Raw genomic sequence first — 13,103 nt, 5'->3', positions numbered from 1 at the left:
CACCTGCTGTGCTCTGCAAGGGAAATTAAGCTCCTAGGAAACACGTTCGACAACTCAAGGAAAGCAGGATAGAAATTAGGCAAAACACTCCAGTAAGCCGATTAAAAATGATTTCTGTTACTTAGATATGTTCTGTGTATAAGGGCAAAATGTGCTCCCAGGATTTCTGGAAAACTATTGACGTAGAAGCAAAGACAACATGTTTGAAATCTTGCCCCTGCTGGTAGTCCTTCAGATCCTGCTCTGTGCAGGCTACTCTTTGAGTTGCTGCACCAGATGGATTCCTCCTGCCTGGCGTATGGAGGTGTGGCAGAAAGTATACTCAGCTAGGAGTCATAAGAAGTCTCCAGTGTGGAAACTCTAGAGCTGGATTTGAAATATTTGGAGATGTTGCAAATTAGCTGTTTAAAAACATTGTTTAAAAACTGGTGATGGCTTTCAATTGAGCATGGGGTGGTGGTGTTGGAATTATGTCACAAAAGTGGGCAAATGCTGGGAGTTGGGCTTCTGGGTGATGAAAATTCAGATGACACTAGTACATCTCTGGTTACAATGGCCACATTGTCACACCAGGTGTGAGGCCTTGGGCAAGTCACTTCACCTGTGCGCTTCTTCATTCCTCTTGTACAAACAAGGAGTGCTCAGTGGGAGCTACACGGATAGCCCAGAATGAGATTTCTGTCTTTTTGAGCTCATGAAGATGTTTTGAGGGTCCCCTAAGCTAACGCCAGCGAGCATGCTTTGCACCCTGGCCAACTTTCTGCCCATGTAGGGAGGGGGCTAATTGATGGAGAGAAGCTGACAGGGGTTCTCCCGCGGCAGTCTGTGGGTGACTGACATGCTTTCATAAAGACAGATGAAAACCCTCCATTTACTGAGCAACATCTGGGGTGTATTTCCTTCCTGGAAAAGTCAAGGAGTAGGTCAGAGAAGTGTAAAAGGGAAGCCTCAGCCACGCTGGATGTGAGAGCCAGGACTGAAATCAGAGCTTTTGACTCATAATCTCCAGTAGGGGTGAGGGAAAAGTGGTGGTGGAGGGGGGATGAACTTCCTGCCAAATGTGAAATTTCAACAAAAGCCTCTTTCTTCTAGTCCCTGCTGTTGCTGCAGATTAGAGCTAATTAAATTAGCATAATGCAGCCCCAGCCTCTGGCCTCCTTCCTCCACTTTCAGATTTCCTGGTTCCCTAACCACTTGCAGCCTTCCCTATGTTATGTCCTAGAGGAGTGGGGAGGAGTGCCGGTATATCTTTGTCAGCTTGACAAGTTAGAGAAGTGGAAAGGCATTCAGAGGCTATATGGTCCCCTGCCCTCTTCTTGAGCTGATAATTGTCAATGCCACCGGTGAAAGTATGTACTCCTGGGGAGATTGGAGCCCAGGGTGGTGGTGGGGGAGGTGATGCTTCATTCGGGCTACCAGATCATTAAACTCTTGGCATTCTCATCCCCAAGGCCGCTTGGGGACTTCAGCTGCCTGCTCTGGCTCCCAAACCCACCCCCATTTTTCTTAGATTGCTTTCTGTACCTGCTGCCATGGTCACAGTGAGGTTCAAGTCCTCTGCTGTTCTGGCCCCAGGGCACTTTGTAAGATGCTCCTCCAGCTGGGAAGGAAGACCCCTTCTCCATCAGGGCCACATTGGTGTTCTGTTTCAGTCAAACTGTGGCGAGGAATTTGATGTGAAAGATAACAGTAAACTCTTCTCTCACAGGAAAGAAGAATTTTCGCGCGGACAATTTCAGTGTGAAAAGCAAGATTTATTTAGGAAAGAGGTTTCCTGCTTTAGGAAAAGGGGTTGGGGAGGGCGTTCCAAAGGAGGAAAGACCTGAGAAAATGATGCAAGTGTTGTCTTTTATGCACCATCCCACTGAGGGGGACAAATAAATCAGAGGGTGGAGTGAAAACTCATTCACAATGGGCAGTGATCCTATCTAGTTCATTGCTCAAAACAAAAAGGCTATCCAAAAGGTGTGACTGGCCATCTCTTTGCTTTTGCTGTGACAATAACTCAGAGATGGGGATTGATATTTTGATTTTGTCCGTTGATTTCCCTCAAGAGGACTGACTTAGAATATGGCCTTGGTAAACATTTGGCAGAGCAAGATACTATATTTTCACCAAGGGACTGAGACCCTAACTATTGATTAGTCTGTCTGACTCACAAAACCAGCTAAGATCATATCACTGAGTCAAGTGTGTCCAAAGTTCATGGATGATTGTGTATTGTAAAATTTCAATTTCTTTTTGCACCAAAATAATATTTTGCACTGTGTTTTCTCACAAACGGTTCGAGATGCCCTTGTATTTACACAGAAGGGTGTCAGTTGCAGGTCAGTTGAAGGTTGCAGGCTCTGTTTTCTGTGCTGCCTCACGATTTCATTTCATTTGAGGCTATCTACCAAGGAGTCTACACCCTTGACTCAGATAGGGAAATTGAGCCCCAGAGGGATCAAGAGACTTCCCTAACATTGCACAGCTCCTAAAGAACAGAGCTTGAAGCTAAGCCTGCCTGTGACCGCCAAGGCTTCTCAAAGCCCATGAGTGCTTCTTGCAGCAAGTACTCACCTGGGATCTCCCCAAAAACAGTGTGCATGAGCAGAGTCTCTCCTTAGGGACATGCTCCCAACTCTGCAGCCATTTCAACAGCTGCAAACCTCATGCCTGGAGCTGTGCAAAATGCTCCACTGTTCCTCCCAGATCCCAAGGGCTCCTCCTTATAGTGGAAGACAGCTTTGAGCCAAGGCGCACCTGTAGAGTCCCACACACAGTCTTCCTGTACTCCAGTGCCCCTGGGGGTAAGGTGCAAGGTCCCTGGACCCCCAGGGCTTCAGGTAAAAGCAGGTGGTCTTTCAGCCTCAGGGGCCCTTGCTGGGACCACATTGGAAAGGATAGCCTTGGATTTCCTATGTGGCTAGGAAAGAGATTACTCCTCTGACAAGAGAGGTGTAATTTAGTTTCAGATATTTACTGAAAGCCTACTCTTTGCTCAGCTAAGCAGCTCAGGTTGTTGGGGCAAGAAACCTTGGCCCAGCTCTGTCTTCTGGCAGCAGCAGCAGGAGGAGGGGTTTTCCTACATAAAGATTGCAGAATGTTCTCTTTGTCCTACTTATCCTGGGACCCCTTCATCTCCAGCTTTTCCTTCTGGAATACAGAAGACAGTATTATGGCTCAAGTTGTTGACTCTTGCTGAATTCCCAGGCGCGTAACGTGCAGAGATTCAGGCCCTCAATCTGCCAGGTGGGGAAAAGAGCAACAAATGGGGCTGGCAGTGGGGTCAGGTCACAGTCTGTGAAAGACTTCCCCAGGGGTTAGGAGGGGTAAGTTGAGCCATTGCTGCATGTAAGTGGGGGTGCATGCTCTGCCTCTGCAACTGGGATTGATGGGGGCCTGGTGTGGTTTCATAGATGATGGAGAACTTTTTTTCATGTGTGGCACCTGCCCAAGTTTAGGAGGAGGAAATGTGTGGTTCAGCAGGGCACTTGGAGCTACGCGTGTGGGCCGGAAAGGTTCCTGGGAAGGTTGTGGGTTAACTTTTATGGTCTTCTTCAGAGGAAGTGGAGGCCCAGAAAGGGGAATAGCATGGTTTAGGCACCCATGGAACTTGAGGATTTTTTTTTCCTGAGACTGGCCCAGGCTGTAGAGGGATGGTTGTTCTTGAAGCAGGCACAGCTGGCTTGGCTGGAGGAGAACTGGTGAACTGAAAGCAGTGGGGGCTTTCTCATTGAGTCAGAAACCCTTTCCCATGCTGTCCCTCAAACACCCCCTCCCCCTTTAAAGATTTATGTATTTTATTGGAAAGTTAGATATACAGAGAGAAGGAGAGACAGAGAGGAAGGTCTTCTGTACAATGATTCACTCCCCAGGTGGCCACAATGGCCAGATCTGAGCTGATCCAAAGCCAGGAACCAGGAGTTTCTTCTGGGTCTCCTACACGGGTACAGGGTCCCAAGGCTTTGGACCATCCTCCACTGCTTTTCCAGGCCACAGCAGAGCTGGATGGGAAGCAGTACTCCCTGGATTAGAACTGGTGCTCATATGGATGGGATCCTAGTGCGTGCAAGGCGAGGGCTTTAGCAATTAGGCCACCATGCCGGGCCCCAACCTCCTTCTTACAGATCCTTTTTATAGAGATCTTGGAACCATTCTTCCCCGCACCCCCCGGCCACCCCCACCTTTGTGCTGAGTATTTGCAGTTGGTGGAAGCATCACAACTCAGAGAGTCCTCTCTTTGAAGTCAGCCTGTGGGTTTTGCTGGATGACCTAGGCTTTCTGACCCAGATTCGTCATGTGTTCACTAGGCCGAATAACGCTTACCTTGAATGAAGATCTGTAATCATTGATGTCCAGTTTTCCCCTAGAACAGAGAATGAGTTTTAAGTGGTACCTTTGTTATGTTGGTGCACTTTTGTTAAGGTCTAGTTGATGGACAAAAGTCTGCATGCATTTAAATTGCACAGCCTGATGCGTTTTGACATAAGCATACACTCATGAAATCATTCTGCTCTCCAGTGTGTCACCTCCCCCAACCTCTCAGAGTCTTCTTGCCTTCTCCCTTCCTCCTGTTACTTTCAAAACCTGCCTCCCATCCCCAGGCAACCTCATGTCTGTTTTCTATCCTTATTAAGTTATTGTGCATTGGGCCCAGCGCGGTAGTGCAAGTGGTTAAAGGTCCTCGCCTTGCACGCCCGGGATCCCATATGGGCGCCGGTTCTAATCCCAGCAGCCCCGCTTCCCTTCCAGCTCCCTGCCTGTGGCCTGGGAAAGCAGTCGAGGACAGCCCAAAGCTTTGGGAACCTGCACCCGTGTGGGAGACCCGGAAGAGGCTCCTGGCTTCGGATCGGCATAGTATCGGCCCGTTGCGCTCACTTGGGGAGTGAATCATCGGATGGAAGATCTTCCTCTCTGTCTCTCCTCTCTGTATATCCGCCTTTCCAATGAAAAAAATAATAAAAATAAATCTTAAAAAAAAATTATTGTGCGTTTTCTACATTTTCATGGAGTGGAATGATACAGTTTTCATCTTTGACTCAGTGGGATTATTTTGACATTCATCCTTGTTGTTATGCTTGTGCCAATGGTTTATTTCTTATTGCAGAATTGTACCCCCTTATTATAGATATACCATGCTTTATTCATCCATTCACTTGTTGACAAGAAATTTGAGCTGTTTCCAACTTTGTCACTTCTGTTTTAGATTTAATAATTTTTACTTGAAGTAGTTACAGAGAGAGAGAAAAAGAGACACAGAGATCTTCTGTCTAATGGCTCACTGCTCAAATGGTTGCAATAGCCAGAGTCGAGCCAATTGGAAGCTGGGAGCCAAAAGCTGCTTCTGGGTCTTCCATGTGGGTGCAGGTGCCCAAGCACTTGATCCGTTCTCTGCTGCTTTATCAAGGAGCTGGATTGGAAGAGGAACAGCCAGAATTGTGACTGGTGCCATATAGGCTGCCTGTGTGGAAGACAGTGGATCAGCCTGTGACGCCACCACTTGGGGCTCCAAGTTTGTCTTCTTAACGTTGAATTGGAAGAGTTACTTTTATGCTCTGCAGATAAATCTTTTATTGGAAATGCTTTGTAAATATTTTCTCTAATTCTGTGGCTTGCAGATGGTAAGAAACAAAAACAAATAATTACAATTTAGTTGAATGACGGCTTTGCGCACAAGTGTAGCGGAGAAGCAGTAATTTTGGGTGGAAAGTTACGGAAGCTGCTTGAAGATTAAGGTATGCAAATTGGGTTTTAAAGGAAAGTTAGCAAGGTGAGAGAAGGGCAGCTTGGGGCAAAGTTCATATATGCAAAAGCAGAGATGTGACGTGGCATGGCATAATCAAAACTGGGTCATCTGGCCTGGTTGAAGCTCTGAAATTTTGGATCAGAAGAATGCGGTCTGTGATCCAGGCCCTCTTGTTTGTTGGCTATGCAACGTTTTTTCATTAAAAATTCTTCCAATTTTCAATAGTTATAGATCTAAAGGAAGTTGTGTAGCTGGTACAGGAAGATCTGGAGCATCCTTCCCTTAGTTTCCAGCAATGGTTTCATCTTCATGATTACAGCACAACATGTAAACTAGCACTCTGGCAGAGTAGCATAATGTGTGTGCATCTGTGTTGTTCCTCATGTGGCTGGATTCATATAACCATCTGTACAGTTAAAGTGCAGCACTGTTCCATCTCCACAAAGAGCTCCCATGTGCCATTCTTTACTGTCCCACCGGCTTCCTTCCCTTGTTCTACATGTCAACAGTTTCACCCTTTTGAGAATATTATCACTGTTTTAAGAATACAACAGGCTCTGCCTTTGGAGACTGGTGTATGTCATTCATCATAATGCCCTTGAGGCCCATGGAGATGTGAAGTGGGGTGGCTGAGTGTATCTGCAGTTTGCTCTTTCCTGATTCTTGATCATATCCCATAGTGTGAATGTTACTCTAACTTTTGCCTGTTGAATGACTGTTTTTTCCCTTCAAACTGAGAATCAGAGAATAGTAGAGATAGAGGTAGAGTGAGAGGGAGTCCTTGAGTTGGTCTACACCCCACATGCCCGTAATGGCTGGGGTTAGGCTGGGCACAAATCTGGGAGCCAACCATTCAGTCCTGAACTCCCACATGTGTAGCAGGAAGCTTGAGCCACCATCTCTCCTCCCATGGTCTGTGTGAGCAGGAAATTGGAGTCAGGAGCCACAATGGGGCATCGAACCAAGGCACTTTGATACGGAACACCGGTTTCTTAACCACTGGGCCAAGTGTCCACAACGTATGTTATTTTGGCGATTACAAATACTATTGCTGAGAACAATTGTGCGCAGAGTCTTACGTGGAACTAGGTTTTTGTCTGGGATGGAAACTCAGGGAAGCAATTGCTGAATTGCACAGATATTTTTTTTTTTTTGGTAAGATTTATTTATTTTTATTTGCAGAGAGGAGAGAAAAGTTCCTCTTATTTGCTGGTTCACTTCCCAAGTGCTCACAACAGCTTGATTCAGAATCAGGAACTAGAACCCTTCTCTAGGTCTCTCACATGGGGATAGGTCCTAAGGTCCTCCACTGTTTTCCCAGGCAATAAGCAGGGAGCTGGATGGGAAGTAGAACAGCCAGGACATGAGCCGGGGCCCATACGTGATCCTGGAACTTGAAGGGGGAGGATTAATCAATTGAGCCATTGTGCTGGGTCCCCATGCTTTAGTTTTAAAAGGAAACACTGCACTCTTTTGCAGAGTGATGGTTTTGTATTTACAGTACCACTGGCAAAGTGGTCTACTTCTTCCACATCCTTGCAGTATTTGGCCTGGTCACCATTCTTACTCTAGCTGCTCCAGTAAGTCTATGAGAATTTCTCATCTTGGTTTTCATTTGCATTTCCCCAATGGCTGGCCATTTGTCTCTCTCCTCTCCCCAGGCTTGGCAGTCTGAATTTGGACCCTCACAGCAGGTTCCCCACCTGTAGGAAGCAGAACTGTGTGGTGACAGTTTCTCTCCCACCGTTTTCGGGGCTACCCTAGAAGTGTGACTTCTTTGTGTTTTGATCTAACTCAACATTCTTAGGCAAGTCTTCTTTATTTTCCCGGGTGGCTCCTGGGAAGTGAGATTTTATGGAGCTATATATTTTCCTAGGAAGGATGTTTTTACAGATGAGCAAACAGCCTGTAAGTGATGGAGTCTTACATGCCCTCCACCCTGTCCCTTCCTGGTGCTGATGTGTCAACATTTGCATTTATGGATAGTCAAGGTGCAGAAACCTCTGGAGTTGGCCCAGGAAGAGCATTGACAGTCCAAGGGCGGCTTCCATGGCCTCATGCCCCCGACTGCATTTTTTGCTCTTTCTGCTTGCAGAAGGAAAGACAGTTTCAATGTGCTTGGAAGAATAATGGCTGTTCTCAGTAACCAAGGGCTAAGTTTGTGGAATCAACATGTCATTTTGGTGCAAAATTTATGAGAGCTATACAATTTTTCCACAATATGTGCTTTCTGTGAATATTATTATCATTTGAATTTTTTTCATTATTTTCATTTTTCAAGGGTGAATATTATTTTTAAAACAATTTATTTATTTATTTGAAGAACACACGTGAAAAATTATCTATGTGCTGATTCAATGCCCAAATGGCCATAGGAAGCCAGGAATGGGAAACTCCATCTGGGTCTCCCACATGGGTGGCAAGTCTTAAGTACTTGAACACCCGCGATCTTCCCAGGTATATCAATATGAAGGTGAATTAGAAGCAGAGCAGCTGGATATCATTGCTTGGGTATGAGAAGCCAGTACTGTAACTAGTGGCTTAGCCTGATGTGACACAACACCAGTTCCTCCACAAACCTCTTGAAAACTTTTCGTGTATTTCAATGATTATTACCAGGAAGTAAGTGTTATTATGTACATATTAATTCATTCAGTCCCCACACGAATCCTGATTCATGCACATGTGCTATTTATTTCTTTATCTTGTAGATGAAGAAATAGGAACAGAGAGGTTTTATAGCTGTTAAGGACTTAGGCAGGGTGACCATCATGGATGTCTTAGTCATTATGTTGTTGTAGCTGGAGAAACCCTCTGGTAATCAGCTTTTCATTACTTTCATTAGAATACCTACGAGGGAGTGTCTTGGGAAGGAAAAGGCCCCTTTTGACTTACAGTTTGAAGGTCATACTTCAGGTTTTCAAATTCACAATACCTGCCTCGGTGGTGATAACCTTCGCATCCCACTCCGTCTACCCCTTTCTTTGCAGATGTTGGAAGTTAGCAAGGGGTTTCTAGCCTGGTAGAGCTTGGCTGGGACCCTGGAAAGAGGGCAGAAGGAATATTTCCCAATTTCCAGGTTGTCATGAGGGCAGGATGGGAGTGAGGCCAAGAAGTGCTCTGAGCTGCTCTTGGCTGCCTCTTATCACTCTTTGTCCCTTTCTCACACCTCTATCCCTCTCCCAGGGACCTTTGTTACAAACACACAGCTGCAGGGCCAGGCAGTATTGAAAGGAAATCGAGTGTGTGTGCCTTGCCCCAGTGTGGCCAGGGAAGTGTGTCCATTCACATAGCTGTTTACATGAGCAGCTGCTATGTGCTTGTATCTGTAAGAGGCACTGTGAGCAATGAACCACAGTCTTCAACCTCACATAGTGTGTGGTCTGAAAAGAGAGAAGAATGTTCAATTGCAACACAGTCACATGTGAAGTCATGCATGGTGGGGTGGAGGCCCGAAGATACTTCCTCAGGAAGTGATTCCTTGGTTTTGAACAACAGTCAATGGGGCACCTTTCACAGCATCAGTCAGCCCACTGTGGACTTGATTGTGGACTGATCTGATGCCTGGCCACTCCAGGGCGCCTCCTTCAGACTAACGTTCCAGACTGCTCTGGGAGGTTGCCATGGCCAACCATTCACGGCTCCTTTGCCTGAAGGCAGGCTTAGCTTATTGCTTTTGAGTGTGTTCATGACTCCATAGTTTATCACTCAGCTTAACACAGTGAGGTTTTTATCAGCTTACAGGTTTTAAAAAAGCAACTATATAGGAGTACAATTGCTATTTCACAAAATTGCACCCACCTTGGGAATATGAAATCTATTGCTTTTAAATTAAATATACTGAGAGATGCAGCCATGTTCAACATCACATATCAGAACAGTCCCACCATCGGCTGGGTCACCTCACAAGGCAGAAGGTATGCGAATCATTGGGGTCCCTGCTTCCTGTAGGAGTATCTCAGTAATTAATTTAATTAGTATTTACTGAGGGTCTGCTGGAGCCCTCAGCTGTTCTGGGTTGCAAAAGGAAATTCAGAGATAAACAAGAGGCAGTGGCTGCTGCTGTGCGGCTGATGAGCTTGGTCCTGCAGATGCTCTGTTCTGTGTACCCTACCTGGGCAGATGGGATGTGGGGCCCTGCAGGATACATAGGTGTTCTCACACCTTGGATTTAACTGAAAACAAGGCAAGCGCTTTGCTTCTGCAGTACAGGGAATTACATCAAATTACTCGCCAAGCAGAGAAATGTGTTCTCCAACATCTGTAAATAGCTCTGAGCTTTGGCTGGGCTGCCTGCAGTATCTTGAAGAAAGAGAGAAAAGTGGCTGTTGTGCTCACAGGGCAGAGATTGGACAGGTGGTCTTGGAGTGCAGGTGCATCAGGGGAGGAAAAGGGTTTGTGCCAAGTCTGGACAGCTGGCTGGGGCAGAACAACAACAGATTAGGTGGTCTGGAACTTAGGAATGTGTTGCTTAGAGGCTTAGAAATAGGGCAAAGGGATGGTCTTGTATGTAAAGACATGCAGTCAAACTGGAATGGTGCTGCCTTAAGTTTTGGAATTGGGGATTTATTTCTCAAAACCTGATATCACAAGATGAATCTTGCATGAGGCAAGGCAGGTGGAAACAGGTTGGGAGGTTGGTGGGAGGTCTTTTGGTGAGATGTAGCTCCATTTTGGGTAGTAGGTATAGCAAGGTAATAGAAGAAGTGGAGGGGAGACTGCCAAATGAGGAAGAAAATCTTTCAACCCCCAGCTTTTTGCAAGGTTCAAGCCTACCCTATCCATTCATTTGCCTGTTGCATTTTGGTCCTTTAGACTTGACCTAGCCACAGCCCCACTCAGTAGCCTCCCCACAGCATTTTCCCTCTGGTCCTGCCAGCTTCCTGCTGCTACATACTGTCCCTTGTCCCACTCCTCCCAACCAGAGAGAGGGGAAGAACAAAAATCAGCCAGGAGAGGCAGCAAGGACATAGTTCAGCGAGTTCTCTAGGGAGGGTGACCCATCCATGCTGTAGACAGAGTGAGGCTGAACATTGAAAGAAGGCTGGTACAAGATGGATGCCAAATGGACGGATGCTTCTGGACTTGCACAACCCAGAGAATAGAGCATCTTGAACATTTTCTACCTGAGCTGCTTCCCTTGCCTGGTCCTCATCCTGACCGTGGGTAGAACTGGTCACTGGGAGGTCACTGGTGGCCTTGAAGAAAGCATTACATTGTGATGGTTCAGGGGTAGGTGGGGCAGTTTCCCAGAAGAAAGCTAAACACAAGGAGTTGTGTGGGTATGATCCCTTGTCTCCCTACTGTCCATTCCAGGATAACCCCTCAAGGTTGCCAAGGTCTTGTTATAGGTCCTGGAGTTGTTTGAAGAACACAGATGAAATCTGAACCCCTATCCCCACCTTAACAGACATAGAGAAGTCCCTGAGTTGGCTAGGGCCATAAGGGTGTCACACTGCAGGTCTTTGCTTTCCTTCGATTTATCATCTTCCATTGTTCTGCACTCCTTTTATCAACTCACCTCTGGACAGTCCATAGCACTCCCACTAAGAATGGAGAGTTGAGGTTGAAGGCTGAACACTGAGGTCTGATTCTTTTAAGTTCATTTACTGAATGCTGTAATTACCAAGTGTCAGTGTAGGGGCTTTTACACATGATTTTATTTAGTTTTCGTAAGAACCGCTCCAAGAATGTGTCAGTCTCCCATTTTCTTGATGAGGAAGCTCAGTTGCAGAGAGACTAAATAGTTTGCTTTATTTTGCATAGTGGCTGGCTGGCTGGCTGGCTGGCTGCTGTTGCTGCTGCTGCTGCTCTGAGCTAGAGCCCAAGCTCCACCCCACACCACACTGCACCACACCATACCACACTACATCACATCACACTGCAGCATACCACACTGCATCTCACCATACCACATGTCTTTGCAGCCATCTAGCTTTTCTGCCAGCCACTGTCTGGGTGTCAACCCAATGTGGACAAAGGGGACAAAATGCTGGCTGAACTGGCCCTGCTTTGTCCCCAGCTTGTGAGGACAGGTGGACTTACTCTTCCTGAGGTCACTTGTATTCTTTGCAGCCACAGTGTTGCTGTGTTCCCTGGCTGTTGCTGAAATGAAGTTCATTTCCCAGTTCTCCATTTAGCCATGTGGACTTTTTTTCTCTGTCCTGTGTCTCAGAAACATTTGTCAGAAACAGGATTTGCGCCACCTCCCCGCCCCGCCCCCCGCCATCTCCCTCAGACTTCCCCCGCCCCCATCCCAGTTCTAGCCTCGTGGCTTTAGGGTTTCTTTCAGCTCCTACCCTCAGCAGAACTGAGTCACTTCTATGGTTTAGCCGTGACCAAGGTGAGTTATCTTGGCTTCTTCCACCCTGAGCCCCAGGGAGGATTGGGTCCTGATGTTTTCCCTTGTCACTGTAGACTGTTTGCCAGAGTTTGCGGAAAAAGACCTGTATTATTCATGCTCCCTGCTGGGAGCAGCTGCGCCTGGCCAGGTTGTCATGTGAGACCTCTGAGAAGCCCTGAGCTCCAGGCCCGCAGCTTTCCCTGGCCCTCTGGGTCAGCTGGGAAATGTGATCCCACTGAAACTGCCAACAGCCAAGGAGGGCAGAGAGTGACTTGTAAGGGCCTGGTCAGAGCCTCAGGTGGTAGATGCGTCTCTGGAGGGCTGGCTCCCCAGGCTAGTGCCTCAATGGGACCGGCTAAAGGTCCCCTTGCCTTTTAAGAGACAAACAAGGTTATTGGTGATCAGTTTGGTGGTATTGAGAGAGCTGCTGTTCCTGTGGGTGGACCCTCTCCTTACTACTTGGAATAAGTTGATTTTAATTCTCAGCACAAGAGTTTATGGTATGTGTGGCTCCTGTCTCCATTTACCAGATAATCGAACAGCCACAGAGAGGGCAAATAGATTAGCCAAAGTTATGCAGGTAATAAAGGCAGTGATGAGATTTGAACCGATCTCTTCCTGGTTATTGTGAGACACCTACTCACCTTCAGTTTGTCATTACCAAAGACCCAGCTCCTTCATCAGTCATCTTCATCTCTCCCATTCCTGGTATTCTAGAGTGGACTTGACTAGGGTTCAGTGTCAACGGGGCCAGGAAGTGCGGGTACAGCTGCAGATCCAATTTGGAGCCATTGTCCTCTATTCACCAAAATGGCCCCTTTTCACTTCTTCATGGCTAATCAAAAATCTAATACAAGAGGGCTTCACAAAGCTCACAGAAAAATCAAATTGAAAGGTAAGTTTATTTCAGTGTAAAGTAATCTTGAAATCCATACACAACTTTTTCATAGAATGCATTTTCTGTTAACTTTTGAAAGCGCTTTTCTTCGTGTCATTTACTTGGTTAGAAAAGCCTCGGCTGGCCCCTGA

General features: G+C 46.6%; 1 protein-coding gene across 4 annotated transcripts in view; it reads left to right on the top strand.

Moving 5' to 3' along the window:
- ST6GAL1 (ST6 beta-galactoside alpha-2,6-sialyltransferase 1) overlaps window positions 1-13,103 on the top strand; it is a 115,714-nt gene that overhangs the window by 30,894 nt on the left and 71,717 nt on the right. The window lies entirely within an intron of this gene.

This window comes from Ochotona curzoniae, unplaced genomic scaffold (assembly GCF_017591425.1).
Source record: "Ochotona curzoniae isolate NIBS_2020 unplaced genomic scaffold, NIBS_Ocur_1.0 scaffold_2587, whole genome shotgun sequence".
NCBI lineage: Eukaryota > Metazoa > Chordata > Mammalia > Lagomorpha > Ochotonidae > Ochotona > Ochotona curzoniae.
The sequence above is the reverse complement of the archived record's forward strand: the minus strand, read 5'-3'. Positions and strand labels throughout refer to the sequence as shown.